Raw genomic sequence first — 16,380 nt, 5'->3', positions numbered from 1 at the left:
GGGTATTAAAGAGGGCACATTCTGCATGGAGCACTGGGTGTTATAGGGAAAAGTGAATCATGGAACACTACATCAAAAACTAATGATGTGGGGCACCTGGGTGGCTCAGTCGTTAAGCGTCTGCCTTCGGCCCAGGTCGTGATCCCAGGGTCCTGGGATCGAGCCCCGCATCGGGCTCCCCGCTTGGCGGGAAGCCTGCTTCTCCCTCTCCCACTCCCCCTGCTTGTGTTCCCTCTCTGGCTGTGTCTCTCTGTCAAATAAATAAATAAAATTAAAAAAAAAAACAAAAAAAACTAATGATGTAATGTATGGTGACTAATGTAATAAAATAAAATAAAAAAATTTTAAAAAGTTATTGATATTATTAAAGAAAAAGTTCAATGACACTTGCTAAAGATGGTAAGGCGGACTTTATTCAGAACCATTGCAATAGGTGTAGAGACCACTGTAATGGATTTTTACAGTGGAAGAGAGAGATTGTGCTAAACCTGACCACAGCAGGGGCCAGTGGGAATTGATAGCCAAGGAGCAGCGTGGTGGGGGTCAGTTCATGCAAAAATCACTAAGTGGAAACATCAAGGGCAAAAGAGGATTTCTGGTAAACAGACAGGGTGGAACTCTTGCTAAACGCAGGCCAGGGGGGATCAGACATCACCTGAGGATGATGGAGGATGAGGAACCTGATCAGGTATCCAGAGTGGAGAGTTCTGGTAGAATGGAATTAGCAGGGTTCTTGCTGAAACTGGTTTTACAAGGAAGTGTACCTATGGGCTTAGGAAGATCCTAGAGCCTGATTAAAATTTAATCAGGCAGGGAGCCTTTGTCAATATATAGAGTTTTTTTGGGCGGGGGATTGGCAAGTTTGCAAAAGGAGACCAGGGGTGTTGTGGCAGAAAAAGGACTAAGACTGAATCCTTTCAGCCCGAATTCTAAGTTACAGATATTTGTAAGGGTAGATGGGAGATTTCTGACCAAGACTTAATGGCAGAGGAGAGCAGTCCAGTCAGAGGTGGGCAGATGGAAAGAAATAAGCTGTTCTTTGCCAACGGATGTGACTGAAGAAAAATGTGGTCTGGGACTAAGAGGCAATAGACACTGGACATGTCCTGGCCCAGGCTCCCTGGGACAAGCAGGTGCTCAGGGAAGTGATGATGCCGGGGAGTCCGGGGACCATTTTGTTATGGTAGGAAAAAGGATGACACCATCTTCCCTCATACCTGGAAGTTTCCCTGTGGCCTGGGTCAGTGCCTGTGGCAGTGCCTGAGACAAGGAGGCACAAGATTTCTTGACTGCCTGCCTACCAGCTTGAAACTGGCTCTCCAGTTTGGAGGCTCAGTAGTTCATCCCCAAATAACTGTGTCTTGGAGATATTTGTGACATTTTCCAACTTTAAGGGGACATTTCTGACTTTTGGTTCTAGTAGCAACCTGGGAGTAAGCAGGATTGGTCCCTTGGACCTCTACTGGCCTCTTTCTCTTGGTTTTCAGAGAACCAACTGCACGACTTTGACCTAGAGCTCATCAGTTTCTCACAGACTCACCATCCAGGAGGGAAGAGAAAGAATTCTCAGCCTGAGGGTGGGGACAGACTGTAGGTAAGAGGAGATAAACAGCTTGCTTTGTTATCACTGTTTACCTCACCCAGAAGGAGTTTCCTCAGGAGTCTAAATAGCTGTGAAATAAAATCTAATCATTTGATGTTTTCAATATCTGACAAAACTGATTGGTTCTGTTCAGGTAGCTTTCTGGCCATCTGTCACTGTTACTCCCTTCTCTGGCATGAAAAATTCTCTAGAGCCCAGGCAGTCTCTGCTGTCCTGTCCTGCCCTCTTCCCTGAGCCTGGACACACTAGGTGGCGGCTGACATTTGGGTTCTCTGGAGGCAATGCTGCCAAAATCAGAGATGGAGCCTAGGGAAGTGCTAAGCTTTCTAGCCCTTTCTGTTGGACAGCTTGGCTGATCATAACCTTGTCACCTCTTCTGATGATGCGTACCTGATAATAGAGTTCTTGGGATTTCAGAAATGTGGTATTGCCCAAATAGGAGTTGAAAGGCTGTCAGATTTCATTATAAAAATATGATCTATGCAGTTTCTGATGTGGTGGTGGAAAAGGAGTGCTAGTGGGCAGCAGTGTTTTTGCTGTATTACCATATTTCTCTCATTCTAAAGCTCACCATCAACCTAACAACATATTTTTAAATTAAAAAAAGGTTATACTTTTCCATAACATTAGACATACATGTTGCTTACAAGGTATGTCCTGATTTCAGCAATGTTTAACTGAGAGAGGGAGCCTTCATATAATAATCAAGGCAATGTAAAGACTTCATAGATTCATAAAGGTTACATTAACCAAGCAGGACTCATGGAATGTCATGAGAAAACAGCTTAATTTACCTTCTATGCAAATCTTTCAAGCCTACTTTAAAGTTTTTTTTATAGCTCTTTCTCATCCACTGAAATGAAACTTAAACCAAGGCCCATGAATTTTCTGGTTACTCTTTTGTCCCAAAATGCAGGCTCAGTTCAAGCTTAATATGTCCAGACCAAGCGAAGAACTGTAGAATTACTATGAGTTCTTGCCTGAAGTCCATTTGGCAAAAGGGAGGGCAACTGTTTCATTTAATTGCTATCACTCCTTCCTTTACCACTTAGGGACCTAGTAAGACCCTTCTAGATTCTTTCTGCTGAGATCCCCTTGGACCTTTGTATAGTCTTCTTAGACAAGATCGAAGAAAACTTCTAAGAAACCAGCTTTCTTGTGCATGATCCACATCTAATCTACAGGAAATATTCATGCCTTTTTCACCCCAACAAACTCTGGGAACACCTGCCAAACCCAATGCAGCCAGTATACTTTTACTTCTCTATCACAGCAGTAACTAGCTGCAATCTCAAGCTCCTTACATTCTCTGCTGTATTCGGATAGCTGCCCACATACCTCACTCTCTGAGCGCTTCCTCACTTGAGGTCTGGAGAAGGCAGATTTTCCTTATGCCCCATGAGTTGGGAGCTCACGGCACAGTGACAAAATCCCCCATTGTCACCGTGGGGGATATTGTCATATCCATATCACAATATGGATATGACATATTGTCATATCACAGTCTTCCAATATCCCATACTTTTCCCCTCAGCCTCTCCAACCTTTTTTTTCTTATAAGCTAATGCTAATGATCAGTTAAGGGTCACAAAACTGGTTTTCAGAATTGCCTTTGTAGCCTTGATGGTGGTACACTGTGGAGGCAGCAGAAAGTAGTTATTGTTTGGGGGACATCAGCTAGAATTAAGACTACAAATTTCTATTTTAACATGTAATCCTATATTTCTCAGATCTCACCAGGCTGTATATTCAAATGGGTATCAAACTACATTTTTTTTCTGGCTGTAGAGCTCACCAGTATTTATCACCACTGTTATGGATACTGTGATATTGTGGTTTATTACAAGAAATATATATTTGGTCTTCATCCTCATTCCTAAGTGATGACAGCCATCAAGGTATCTTTGTTATGTTAACGAGTTGATCTTTGGGAAGGACTTGAGGATGGGGGCTGGTTGTCAGGAGAACCAACCCAGAGATTAGACATTTGGAACTTTCAGGCCCCCCCTCCCCCACCTCCAGGGAGGGGAGAGGGGCAACAGGTTGAAACAATCACCAGTGGGCAGGAGTTATGTCAATTATACCTCTGTAATGAAGCTTCTATAAACACCAAAAGAACGGGGTTCAGACAGCAAAGAGATTTGAAGAGGGTGTCTCACTTGGAGAGGGCATGGGAGCCCTGCAACCCCTTCCCTACACCTTGCCCTGTGCATCTCTTCCATCTGACTGTTCTTGAGTTATATCCTTTTATAATAAACCAGGGATCTAGTAAAAATAAAATGTTTCCTGGGTTCTGTGAACCGATCTTACAAATTAATCAAACACTAGGAGGGGGACATTGGAACCTATAGGGGTACATCAGAGGCACAGGTAAACAACCTAGGCTTGTGATTAGCCTCCCGGGTGGGGGGCAGTCTTGTGGGACTGAATCCTTCAACTGTAGAGTCTGATGCTATCTCCAGGTAGATAGTGTCAGAATTGAGTTGAATTCCTAGACATGCAGCTGGTGGGAGAATTGCTTGGTGGTGTGGGGAATAACTTTGGAACTGAGGTCAGAATCTTGGATAAGAAGATAAAAACCCAGCTCACGTTAGCTTGCCAGAATATAGACTATATCAACTCAAAGGATGGTGTAGTCCACAAGCAGGAGTAGCAGGATATGGGTACTGAAATAAAGTAGACAGGACTTGTTCTCTATTTCTTTTTTTTTTTTCTTCATCTCTTGTGTTGAAGTATAATTTTTTTAAAAAGTACTCTTTAAAAATGACTCTTAGGTGAATATAAAATAAACCATGTATCAAAGACTTTATTTAACTCGTTAATTAGTGAGAGAACAATAACAATACTAAAACTGGTCCAACCATCATTTGAGAAGCTAGGCATTTATAGGCAACTCAGTAGAGGCATGCTAAAATAAGATTGCTGGAGGGACACATAAACTGGTTAATATCCAACAAGGCAATAAACTGAAATGTTTAGGATGATCTGTTCCATTGGACAGACATCATTTGCATCTCTACCAGACAAATATCTACAGGTTAACATGGGACTCACTACTTCTGGATCTTTAATCAATTAAAAAGAGTGAGTCAGACTAAATTCAGTTCCCTAGATCGTCTTTGGGAGGCCTTCATCCCTGAAAAGACGTGTTACCTAACATCTTGCCTTATCTCCAAGTTTTGCATAATTCTTCACAACCGTTGCCTCTATGTTTGTTTCTTTCTCAGGCAGGCTTTTTGCCATGTATCAATCTCTGGAAGTTCTAGGCTTCCATTTTCCTATCATTTGCAATCCCAGAATGTCTCTTTTCCAAAAATTCTGTTAAAGTCCTGTACTTTCATTTAATGGCCTGTCTTTGGTTATGTGCCAGTCCATAATATAATCACCACAGCCAAAAGGATGGAATCTATCAATTAGCCTTTTCTGGGACTCATGTCCACTCCCTGGAGCAGGGAAATGGATCAATTGTATTCAAACTACTAAGACTGAGAGGGAGGTAGGGGTGGTTTCCTGAAGAAAAATTTGATTCTGTTATTGGAAGAAGGCCACATGCACGTTGTGCAGTCGAAAGCAATATTTGTGTGCTAGGTTTGTGCTCACTCAGGCCCTCTGGCCTCTGAAAAGTCTTTCAGAGGTTAATGGGAATCCTCTGGAACTACTGTGCTCATGCCAAGAACCACCAAGTGCTGGGGACCGATTCCTGGGCCTTGCAGGGATGTCCCATGTGATGCCCCTGTTGCTCTGTGGGCACCCTGCCCTCTCTGCATGCAGCCGTGCTTCCTCCAAGCCCAGTGCAACAACACCGGAGGCTTTTAGGGGCCAGGATTCTGCTTTAGCTCTGGCATGTTGCAAATGCCCACTTTCTTTTGGTGACAGTTTGTTAGAAGGTCACTAAACACTATGTTTTGACTCCATATTTTTTAGAGTTTTTTTTTTAAGCGAGCCCCGTCTTTCAGTTTTTCTTAATTTGTTATTAATTAATGAGTTAGTCCTTCATTGAATTTAGACATGGACAAGAATGATAAATACTGTCACACATTCAAAATAACCACTTTTCTGTCAACCGAGACTTTGCTGTCAGTCAGGCTTCTGGAGCCTCACTTCATCTTCCTTCGCAATGAGTTCTTCCAAGAAGCATCTGGGTCTTCCTGCGATGGCCAGTGGGCTGGCTGCCACAATAGTCTGCTGAACATGCACAGACGTGTCCTGTGTTCTTGGCCTCCAGCTGGGAGCCCAGCTTCCAGTAACAGAGTCATCAAATATCACAACAAAAAAGACGCTTACATATTCAGATCTCTATCATTTGGCAGATGTAGTAACCAAGGTTGAGAGGGGCACAATAATTTACCCAAGATCGCCCAGCTTGTTAGTGACAGAACTTAGACAGATCCCAGACCTCCTGACATCTTGACAAGTACTCTTTCTACTTCAGATTTCTGCCTGTTTTTACAGACAGTGATATACTGAAATTATACAGACAGAATGTGGGGCGGAGAAAATTATTTCCTGGTTTAGAATCAAGTAACATTATACTCCATACATTTAAAAAAAATGTTAGCAGAATTTAATTCAGAACTATCCTTTATATGTGGGATGTCTGTTAATCCTAGATGGTAATTTGCCAATTGAAAAACATTCCATAAAGGAAGAAATATTTGCTCTCATTTTCTCATTTTTTTTGTCTCTCAATTCCAATTACATTATGGGCTTTTCCAGGTCTTCTCTTCAAATCTGAGGTAAAGTTTGGCAGGTTTGGAACAGTTCCTTCCTTTCTTATTAGTTCACACTAGTGGAAACCCTTGGTAAATGATGGGGGTTCTTTTTTTTTTTTTTTTTAAAGATTTTATTTATTTATTTGAGAGAGAGAGAGAATGAGAGATAGAAAGCACGAGAGGGAAGAGGGTCAGAGGGAGAAGCAGACTCCCTGCTGAGCAGGGAGCCCGATGTGGGACTCGATCCCGGGACTCCAGGATCATGACCTGAGCTGAAGGCAGTCGCTTAACCAACTGAGCCACCCAGGCGCCCCATTGATGGGGGTTCTTGAATGAAAGGGACAACTCCTGGCTTTTCAAAAAGCAGCCAAAGAGAATGGGAATCTTAATGAGAAGCCCCCAAACTTTTCCAGGTTAGAGTAACAGCAGCTTACGGAGGATGTCTATGTGGATGACACCGAAAGCATCCCCAGAGTTCTGAGCACCCCAATATCATGGAGGAATGCAGATTAGTTTCTGAGTCCCTGGGAGCATGCAGAAAGACTTCAGCAGTGGGCTTAGAAAGAATGAATGGACTGAGAAGCAGAAGGTGCTGTGGGTTGAGGACCTCAGCAGCAGATGCTAGGAGGGAAGTGACTGAGGCCCAAGACCAGCAGGGTGAGCTGTGCCTCAGTGGAGGCTGGCAAGGACTGGCAGAGGGTCTTGTTGACCCAACTTTGGTCAGGCTCCTCTGAACCCTCTTTCCAACCTCACTTCCACCATGGTGCTGCCCAGTTCAGTGTTCACAAAGAATCCTGCTGAGTCACCCCCCACCCATGACATCTGATCAAGCTCCTTATTCCCGCACTTTGATTTATGCATCCTTGGCCTCCTTTTAGCAAGAATCCTGTTGGGTCAGTTTAGTAAGTATCCCCCTATCCATTATGTGTCCTCTTGGTGATTTTTCCCCTTACTCTGCTCCTTGGCTATAAATTCCCACTTGTCCCTCTGTATTTGGACTTGAGCCCTATATCTCTTCCCTATTACAATAGGCAAATAAAATCTCCCTTAACATTTTAAAAAGTGTCAGAATAAGTTTTTCTTTAATGTTAGACAAGAGCACACCGACTCAAGACACCCCACCTACCCACCAACTTGTTCTGGGATGCAACACAAGCTTCACCCAAATCCAGATGCCACTTAGGAGTAAGGGAGGGAGTAATCCCTGAGCTGAAGAGAAATGAGCCAAAAGAACCTGAAGAGTAAACCACAAGAATCAGGTTTTCTTGAAATGATACCATTAAGTATTTCTGTTTGCAATGAAAATTGGGACTGGTAAGCCACGTTCAGGTATGGAAAAGTAAAGAAAATTGTATGATTTTGTACATCGCAGCTACTTTACTTCATTTGAGAACCCTATATTTCTGAAAAATATCACTTCTGGGATACTTTTTTTGATCCCAGAAACGTGAAATGTGCCTTTTGCAGAGACTGAATACTATCTATGAACAGAGCTTTTTGTCTTATCACATTAACCCTCAATACTTCAAGAAGAGTCAAGGAGGGTGGCTCAAACTTAGTTATTTCTGGGAGTCCTTCATGGTGTACATGTCTTGTTCAATCAAAAGTAAGGCATTTGTAGCCTCGGGTATGCTTCCGCACCACATCATTTAGATGTACTTAATCAGTACCTTATTTTTCTTTCTTCAAAAAACCCAATCCAAATGAATACCTATGCTTATGAGCTCTCCAACTAATAGCTAGAGAGGTCTGTCACACTTAGCCTAGCTCTGCAAAATCTAGCAAGCTAGTGTTCATCAGGCAGTAAATATCAGGATGACAAATTGCCAAATCCAGAGAGGCTTCTCCTCCCAGCAGTGAGCACTTTTCAGATCATTTTGCTTTTACGTTTTTTTTTTGGTTGTTGTTGTAGTTTCTTTTTTTCCTTTTTTTAAAAAAGATTTTATTTATTTATTTATTTGAGGGGTGGGGGAGGGGGAGAAAGAGAGAGAAAGCATGCGAGTGAGCGAGCCGGGGGAGGAGTAGCGGGGAAGGAAGGGAGATGAGCAGACTCTGAGCTGAGCCAGAGCCTAAGGAGGGCTCAGTCTCACCACCCTGAGATCACGACCTGAGCCAAAACCAAGAGTCGGAAGCCTAACTGATTGAGCCACCCGAGCACCCCTGTTTTTTTTTTTCTTGTTTCTAATAGAAGAGGGAGAAGGGAAAAACAGTAATGTACTTTGTTCAGTCAGATTTAGTTGTAAGTCAATAGTTGTCCCCAGTGCAAAGAGAATATTCATCCTGTTGTAGCTCAGGTCTGGTAGACTTTTGAACGACCAGGGAGCAGAATATATATTCACTTTGGAAGTATAACCTTTTTCGTCCTTTTCCTTCTGAAGGGCTATGGTAGTATTTCAAAAAATTAAGGAGTGAAATGATGTATAATAAACATATTTATTACTATCCTTTGCAAATTGTGGAATGCTAGCAAATTGTGATATTCTACCTTATTTTCTGAGACATTCTGTATGCAGTTTTCAGTCTATATTTATAGTCACAAGAGCTTTTTCTTTGGAAAGGACCCTTTGTTCTGGAATCTGAAGGAAAAAATGAGAGTTTAAAATGGGTGTGTTTAAAAATAATCTGCTGAATCAACACATTCAGAACAGTGCGTCATCAGCCATTCTTTTCCTCACTCCATTCTCTCACGTACAGTCACATAACCAAGGGAAACTCTAAGGCTGGGATTATGCCTTCCACTTGAGATGAAAACTCAAGGACAAGCACCCTTACTCTGGTGTGAGATTGAACTAAATACCTATAAAATCCCTTCCAAATCTGAGACTCACTCAGATAATTTAGGCTCCTAAATTTTATTGGGCATTAATTATTTGAATAATTCATGTGATAATCAACATTTTAAGGTGTACATATCATCCATCACCCAAGTTCAAAGTCACTGTTTCACTTGTAGCTTTCTTGAGCTGAATGAACTTGATTTCTCATCATTCCTCTACCATGAAGCTTGGAGATGGTGTTGGAATTCTATCAATTATCAGACTATCATCATCCTTCTAGACCATTATGTTTCATCCTTCAAGCAAAATCCTTCCCTTTCTGGAATTTCCTACACTCAGATTTTATCACCTTTGGTGTCATTCAAGTCTGCTCACTCCTGGTTTTTCTTTGTGGCCTCAGTCTTTCCATGTTATCTCCCCAGATCCTCATCATGGATGACTTAAGGATCCATTTGATTTCACACCAGAAATAGCTTAGAGGATAGAAGCAGCTGTAAAAAAAAAAAAAAAAAAAAAAAAAAAGGCAAACAAACAAACAAAAACCAAACTATCCAGATGGGCACAAAATAGTAGCTGTGCTTCCAGACCTGGATTTAGCCCAAAGACGGAATGGCCAGCTACCTATCTTGGCCATGAACAAGGTTGAAGTTCTACAGTATCTCTGGTGAGAGTATATGAAGTAGCAACTTTTTATACAATGTATAATGGAAAGCCAGTTGGAAAGTATCAAATTCAGTTCTCCTACTATACTTTGCATGCTTCAAAGCTCTGATACCATCCACACAGGAGACCATTCTGAAAAAGCTTGGAAAAAAAGTTGGGGGTATTATACCTGACAAACTTTTCACTCTTACAGAGGTAAAATATTTAGGGGTCTGGGTAAGTGCACCCATGGCTCAAAGAAATAGCAACTACCATGGAGATCTGACACCTGACGGTATTGAAGAAATTGATGAGCTCAAGGCTGGCAGAATTCCAAAACTGGAGCCAAGGAGTAGATGCTTCCCTTTGAGCCAGCTGGGGGTTTTACCTCTTTGACCAAACTACTCAAAGGACCTGGCTTTGGTGTGTAAACAGGTCTTTAATTCATATTCAACTGCAAATATGTCACTGGAGAAATAAAATACGAACCTCCTATTTAAAAAAGGAGGTCTTTGGCATCTTTGAAATTCATGACCCAACTCTCTTATCCCAGTTGTAACCCCCCCCTTTAGTGACTTAATTTTCTTCCCTTTCTGGATCTCTTAGCTAAGATTGCATTCCACTATAAGAAATAGAAAATTCAACTGGTGGTTTAGTTTAAATAAACAGGTGCTTATTTTTTCTCATGTAACAGTAAGTTTAGAAGTGCAGGGATTTTAGATGCTTTATACTGATTTTCTAGGGCTGCCGTAATAAAGTACCACAAATTGAGTGTCTTAAAAGAAATTTATTGTCTCACATTTCTGGAGGCTAAGAGTCCAAGATCAAGGTGTCAGTGGGATTGGTTCCTTCTAAGGTTAGTGGGAAAAATCTGCTCCACGTCTCTCCTCTAGCTTCCGGTAGGTAGCCCTGACTTTGTCTCCAAATCTGTCCCCCCGTGACTTCCACTCATCGATGCTAGCTCTGTGAATATAAGCCACGGGATAAACTGCGTGGCCTTTCTTATAGGACAATCGTTCAATATTTGAAAAGAATTATCACATTGTTACCCACGTCTTCTCTTCAGGGAAACTTTCATTCTTTGCAGAAAGGAAAAGTTTTCGGGACTCTATGATTCTGTTCTCTCTCCCATAGATGGAGTCCAGTTTGTCATCTCTCCTCTGAGCAAATCCCTCCATAGGTGTTCTGGTTAGTGAGGTGGAAGTTTCCTTTAACAGGACACTCACTGCCTTTCTGTGAATGTCGGCTAAGAGAAGATCCATCTGCCTCTTTTGCCAGACGCCATTACCCAGTTGGTCATCTAAAATACTCAGGCTTAACACGTCCCAGTTTGTACAATTTAATTAGTTGAATATAGATTCAGGACTTTCCTTTATCCCTGTAATTTGTTTAACACCTCTTTTTGCTTGTATGAAGGGTTTATTACTCAACACATGTCACTATCCTTATCCTCACATTTTTAATGTTTTTGTGAGAAAAGCACCAGTATCAGTAATAAATCCTTCTAATTTCCTTAGCATATTTTAGATTAAAGCCTCATTTAATTTTTCATAATTTGGGCACTGTGTGAGGCACCTGTGTTTTCTTTTTCCCTTTCATGTATCTTTTGCTCAGGTAGCCGCCCAGCACATCAACCAGAATCTCCAACTGCACTTGGCTGGTGTCAGAAGGGGCATCACTGTGTTAGTTACAGCAAAGCTTTCGGCACATACCAAGCATCTTGAAAACAACTCTACCACATCTCTGGAAATTCCAAACACATTAGGGTGCGAAACATCCTTTCCTCAGAAACAGGAAAAGGAAGCAAGGAAACATTCACTAAAGTCGGAAGACATAATGATGACTGTCCAAAATCAGTATGGAGAGGCATCTCATAGAGGCGGCTCTTCCTTGCTTGGTGACACTCCTTGTTTAGCTACTAGATAGAAAAACTCGAAGACATCTCATTAAACATTTCATTTTACCCCAGGAGATTCTGTCTCATCGTGAGCTAGTGAACAAGTACTTGTGTTGTCGTGAAATTCTTGCCCGCTCCTCAGGGAACCAAGGGCTACTTCTGGAAAAGATTCTGCTGTGAGGTGATTTTAGGGAAATATAAAGCAAAACAGATTATCAGCACCTAACCTGAGGGTCATTGAAAGGCATCTGGTCCTCTGATGTCCTTGGGCTTGATCTAATCGATAATATTCATTTGTTTGTTCATTTATTTGATAAAGCTCAATCTCCCTAGCAGCCTGAGGAAAATGCAAGGTAACCAAGTGTCTCTGAGGCTAAGAGTGGATTCCCCTTTTCCCCATTTAGGTCTAGTTCAATTTGCTCTGTTTTACACTGACATCTGGTGGTCATGAAAGATCAACCAAAGGCCCTTGCAGGGAAGAATTCTATCAAAGCAAGGGTGTGGTCATGTTGTGTTCAGCTCGTGCCCATAAATATTCCACAAGATTATTTATTTTCATTTTCTGTTGTACATAAATCAGAGTGGCTGTCTGAATTTGACCCCACTTATCAAAGTCTTTAAAAATACTTTAAGTATTTTGACCAAGCTCTACCACTTTGAAAATTGTATCTCAAAGAAACATGCAGACAGATTTACGTATAAGCATTTTCCTCAAAGTGTAACTTATAATAGTAAATTTGGAACTAACCCAAAAGTTCAAAAATAAAGATTGTTAAAATTAGAGCATTCCATTACTCATACTTTAGAGGAAGATTTACTGACATGGGGAAATATTTATGATATATTATGAAGTGAACAAAATCAATTAAAAAACAAGTAAAACTTGATAACCCTGGTTTTAGTTTTCTATTTATTTCTTCCTTCCAAAAGCATGAACATGGAATATTTTTGGAGGCAGAAAGAAAAAAACAACATCATAGATATCTCATATATGGTTACCACAAGGTAGAGTATCGGTACCAACTTTTTTCAAGGTAACAATCCTTGAAGATATCTCTCATGAAAATTTGGCAAGTAAACACGCTCCTATAGAATACTGCATGAACAATTACTTCTCTGTGCCTGATAATCCAGGAAGCTTGAGCATGCGGCTGCCACTTCATTTGCTAATAGGTCTTGTGGCTGAGACAAAAAAACATGTTATTTCTTGCATGACCCTGAAGACTCATTAATTTGTTTTAAGATTTATACTTTGCTTCCAAGGGTTGTTGGTGGGGATGTGGAAGAAGATGCAATTTAAATTATTGTGAAATTATTGTGCAGTAACCAGAGTACTGTTTTATAATTAGACACAGTCCATTTCTTAAAAGTGTTTTTAAGACAGAGCTTTGAGCTTTTCTTTGTACTCTGAACAGGTATAAATAGGCTGATTTGCTTGCTTAGCCCATAAAGGAAAGATTAAAGGGGTCTCGCAGTTTTTCTTAAATGGAGCTTGGAGCCACTGCCCGGGGGTCCGGGGAGCAGCTGTGTAGCTAACCAGACCTACCTAGGTCTTCCTCTTGTGGGGTTGTACATTTCACACCTGTTTGTTTAATAAGTTTGGACACGATTTCCACATACATGGTTAACATGTCACTTTTGTCTCCCCTGAGGGTACCAGGTGGCAAGTCCAAGAAGAGGAAAATCATTTTCAGAGCTCCCTGCTGGCTCAATCAACACTTCTCAGTTCTCCTAATGAGATGGTTAACCTCTTTTTCCATTTAGCCATTTGGTCAACAAAACTTTGACGGCTATTACAGGAGTATTTTATGATTTTCACACTTACAGGTATTAACACCATTGCCATTAGACTGACAAACGGGAATAACAGAAATGCAATTAATCCTCCAGCTCTAGCTGGAAATATACCTCCTTATGGGTCTTTCATTGCATAAATTCTGATGAATTCCTGGTTGGGGCAGAGCCAATGATGGTGCTTAGTCATTTTCAGAGAAATAGAAATGGAATCTACTGGTGTACATTAACCTGTGTATGCTTTTTAAATAAATGTGCAAAGATAAATTGACTTAATCATTCATCTCACTATTATTTTACCAGACTTTCAAAATGAATGTGCACAGCAGACTATGGTTAAATGTATAGTAAAAAAATTTAGAGTTGGGGAATGCGGTGGTGAAGAACAAGTAAAAATTTTTAGTTATTGGGTAGTTCTGCCTCGTGTGCTGGTCATGTTTTAGGAGCTCAATAAATACTCATTGGCTGTTTTACGTATTGGTGCTATTTTCTTTTATCTAAGTAGAACATTCTCAAAATAACATTCACTGGAAGATATGATTCAATGCATAAATATTCACTTTACACATAGCCTTTTGGGAATGTAACACAAAGTCAAGTTCTGTTGTCATAAAGATCTTTAAGATGTGGATGGCGTATATCTGCGCCAGAGTTACAAAGAATCAAGGACAGAAGAATTTTCAAAGTTAGATCTTGAAATCTCCTGTGTTTTGACTTCAAATAAAGTTTTAACCTTTAAGAAATTGTTCCAACTATCCTTTCTGCTTAAAGTACTTGGCTACTTCCGAGGTTTATAATTCATCAAAATTTTGGGGAACTTGTTTCCTTCCTTTTTCTGATCAAGAAAACTATGCAGAGGGTGCCTGGGTGGCTCAGTCGTTAAATGTCTGCCTTCGGCTCAGGTCATGATCCCAGGGTCCTGGGATCGAGTCACACATCAGGCTCCCTGGACCAGGGAAGCCTGTTTCTCCCTCTCCCACTCCCCCTGCTTGTGTTCCCTCTCTCGCTGTGTCTCTCTCTGTCAAATAAATAAATAAAATCTTTAAAAATTAAAGAAAACTATGCAGAAAAAAATGATCATTCACTTAGGTGTGTTGAGCCTAAATTTTTGGCCTAGAATTTCAGATATTAGAAGTCCACAATTTAGAAGTAAAAAGCAAAATACATTTAAGTGGGTCTATTCCCAGGCTTTATAAATTGAGGAATAAAGTGAGAAAAAAATATATAGACTCAGAAGATATGTTAATATAATAGATCCAATTTATCGAGTCCCGACTATAGTTTGTTTTTCTCATTGCACACTTGGTTATGCATATAAATACCATCTAAAGCAGTCCCTTACCCTAACTTCTTAGCACTCTAGTTAACAGTGCCACCAATGGAATCCTCTGTAATGATGGAGATGTCCTGTATCTGAGCTGTCCAACATGGTAGCCACATATGACTATGGAGGCCTTGAAAGGTGGCCGCTGTGACTGAGGAACTGAATTTTTAGTTTTATTTAATTTTAATCAATTTCAACTTAGATAGCCACATGTGGCTAGTGGTTACTGAAGCTGATAGCACGACCCTAGTCCATTAACTGGTTTTTGTTATTTTCATAGTACGTAGCATGAACTGCAGTTATCTTTCTAATTTATTTGTTTCCTTGTTAATTGTCTATCTTCTCTTCTCTAGGTTGTAAGCTCCCTGAGATTTTCTATCTTCTCAACTGTCTCTTTATTACCTAGAACAAAGCTTGGCATATAGTAAGAACTCAAATTATTTATTGAAAATATACAATGTTATTGTTATGCAATGGTATTGTTATGCATGCTCTACAGAGGATCAGGAGCAAAGAGAGAACATATTTGTAGAAGTTGGCAGGGATTTGAATCCTAGACTGTCTGATTCAAGCTCAGAATCCTTCCTCTCTACCAATTGGCCACAACTGCATTCATGGCCTGGCTTCAGGCCCCTGACAGCTGAGCCCCAAGGATGGAAATTATTTGGGTTGGATTAACACCAAAAGCTAAGTAGTCCCTGTTCTGCTTTGGTTGCTGATATTCTCACCAGGAATCTTTCAGCCCTTTGGGTTAAGGCACTGTCCCAGAAATTTAAATGTACGTATATTACCATTGACGGAAATATTCTAACCTAGAATTTCCCAGACTGTTCATACTAGTTAAGGATTCTGTTGCCCTTTGAGATGCTATGAATTGCTCTGCTAGGGGAGGAAATGGCTCTGGAAATGTGTTTTTCCTGAAATGTATTTACAATGTATATGTAAGATATAAATAAAATACATTTTCTGGCCATTCTTATTATTTTGAGATAATCTGCTCAGGAAAAAAAAAATGGGTCAAAGTCCTAAGAAGCTACATGTAGGAACCTCTGAGGTTGGCCTGCATGCTGATGCACGCTAAGGACTTACAAATAAATCTTCACGGTACTGTAGACCATCAATTTACGATTGCTTGCCTGTGTTGTCTGATGCGGTAAACTTACAACACATTTGTAATGTTATCGTGTTTATTTTTTGTTAAACACTCATACTATACAAATGTATTTTTTTGTGTGTATCTGTGAGAGAAGCTTTAAACAAAGAACATTCAAACTGATTTAAATTAACAAGCTAAATCTTTCAGAGAGAAACTAAACAATTGGAGCCTCTGCTTTCTTTTAAAAAAATTTTTATGTATGTATTTATTATTGAAGTGTAGTTGACATACAATGTTACATTAGTTTTGGGTCTGCAACATAGTGATTCAAGAATTCTATACACCACTCAGTGCTCACCATGGTTAAGTGTAGTCACCATACGTAATTACAATGTCATTGACCGTATTCTCTATGCTGTACTTTTCATCTCCATGACTTATTTATTTTATAATTGGAAGTCTCTTAATCACCTTCACCTATTTCATTCATCCTCCCACACACCTCCCCTCTGGAAACCACCAGTTTGTTCTCTAT

The 16,380-nt window shown here is 40.5% G+C and overlaps 1 pseudogene; it reads left to right on the top strand.

The window, feature by feature from the left end:
- Positions 1-664: 664 nt before the first annotated feature.
- On the top strand, positions 665-10,165 carry LOC113925551 (annotated as a pseudogene).
- Positions 10,166-16,380: the final 6,215 nt, after the last annotated feature.

This window comes from Zalophus californianus, chromosome 2, assembly GCF_009762305.2.
Source record: "Zalophus californianus isolate mZalCal1 chromosome 2, mZalCal1.pri.v2, whole genome shotgun sequence".
NCBI classification, from domain to species: domain Eukaryota; kingdom Metazoa; phylum Chordata; class Mammalia; order Carnivora; family Otariidae; genus Zalophus; species Zalophus californianus.
This window is presented reverse-complemented; position numbering and strand designations above follow the sequence as displayed.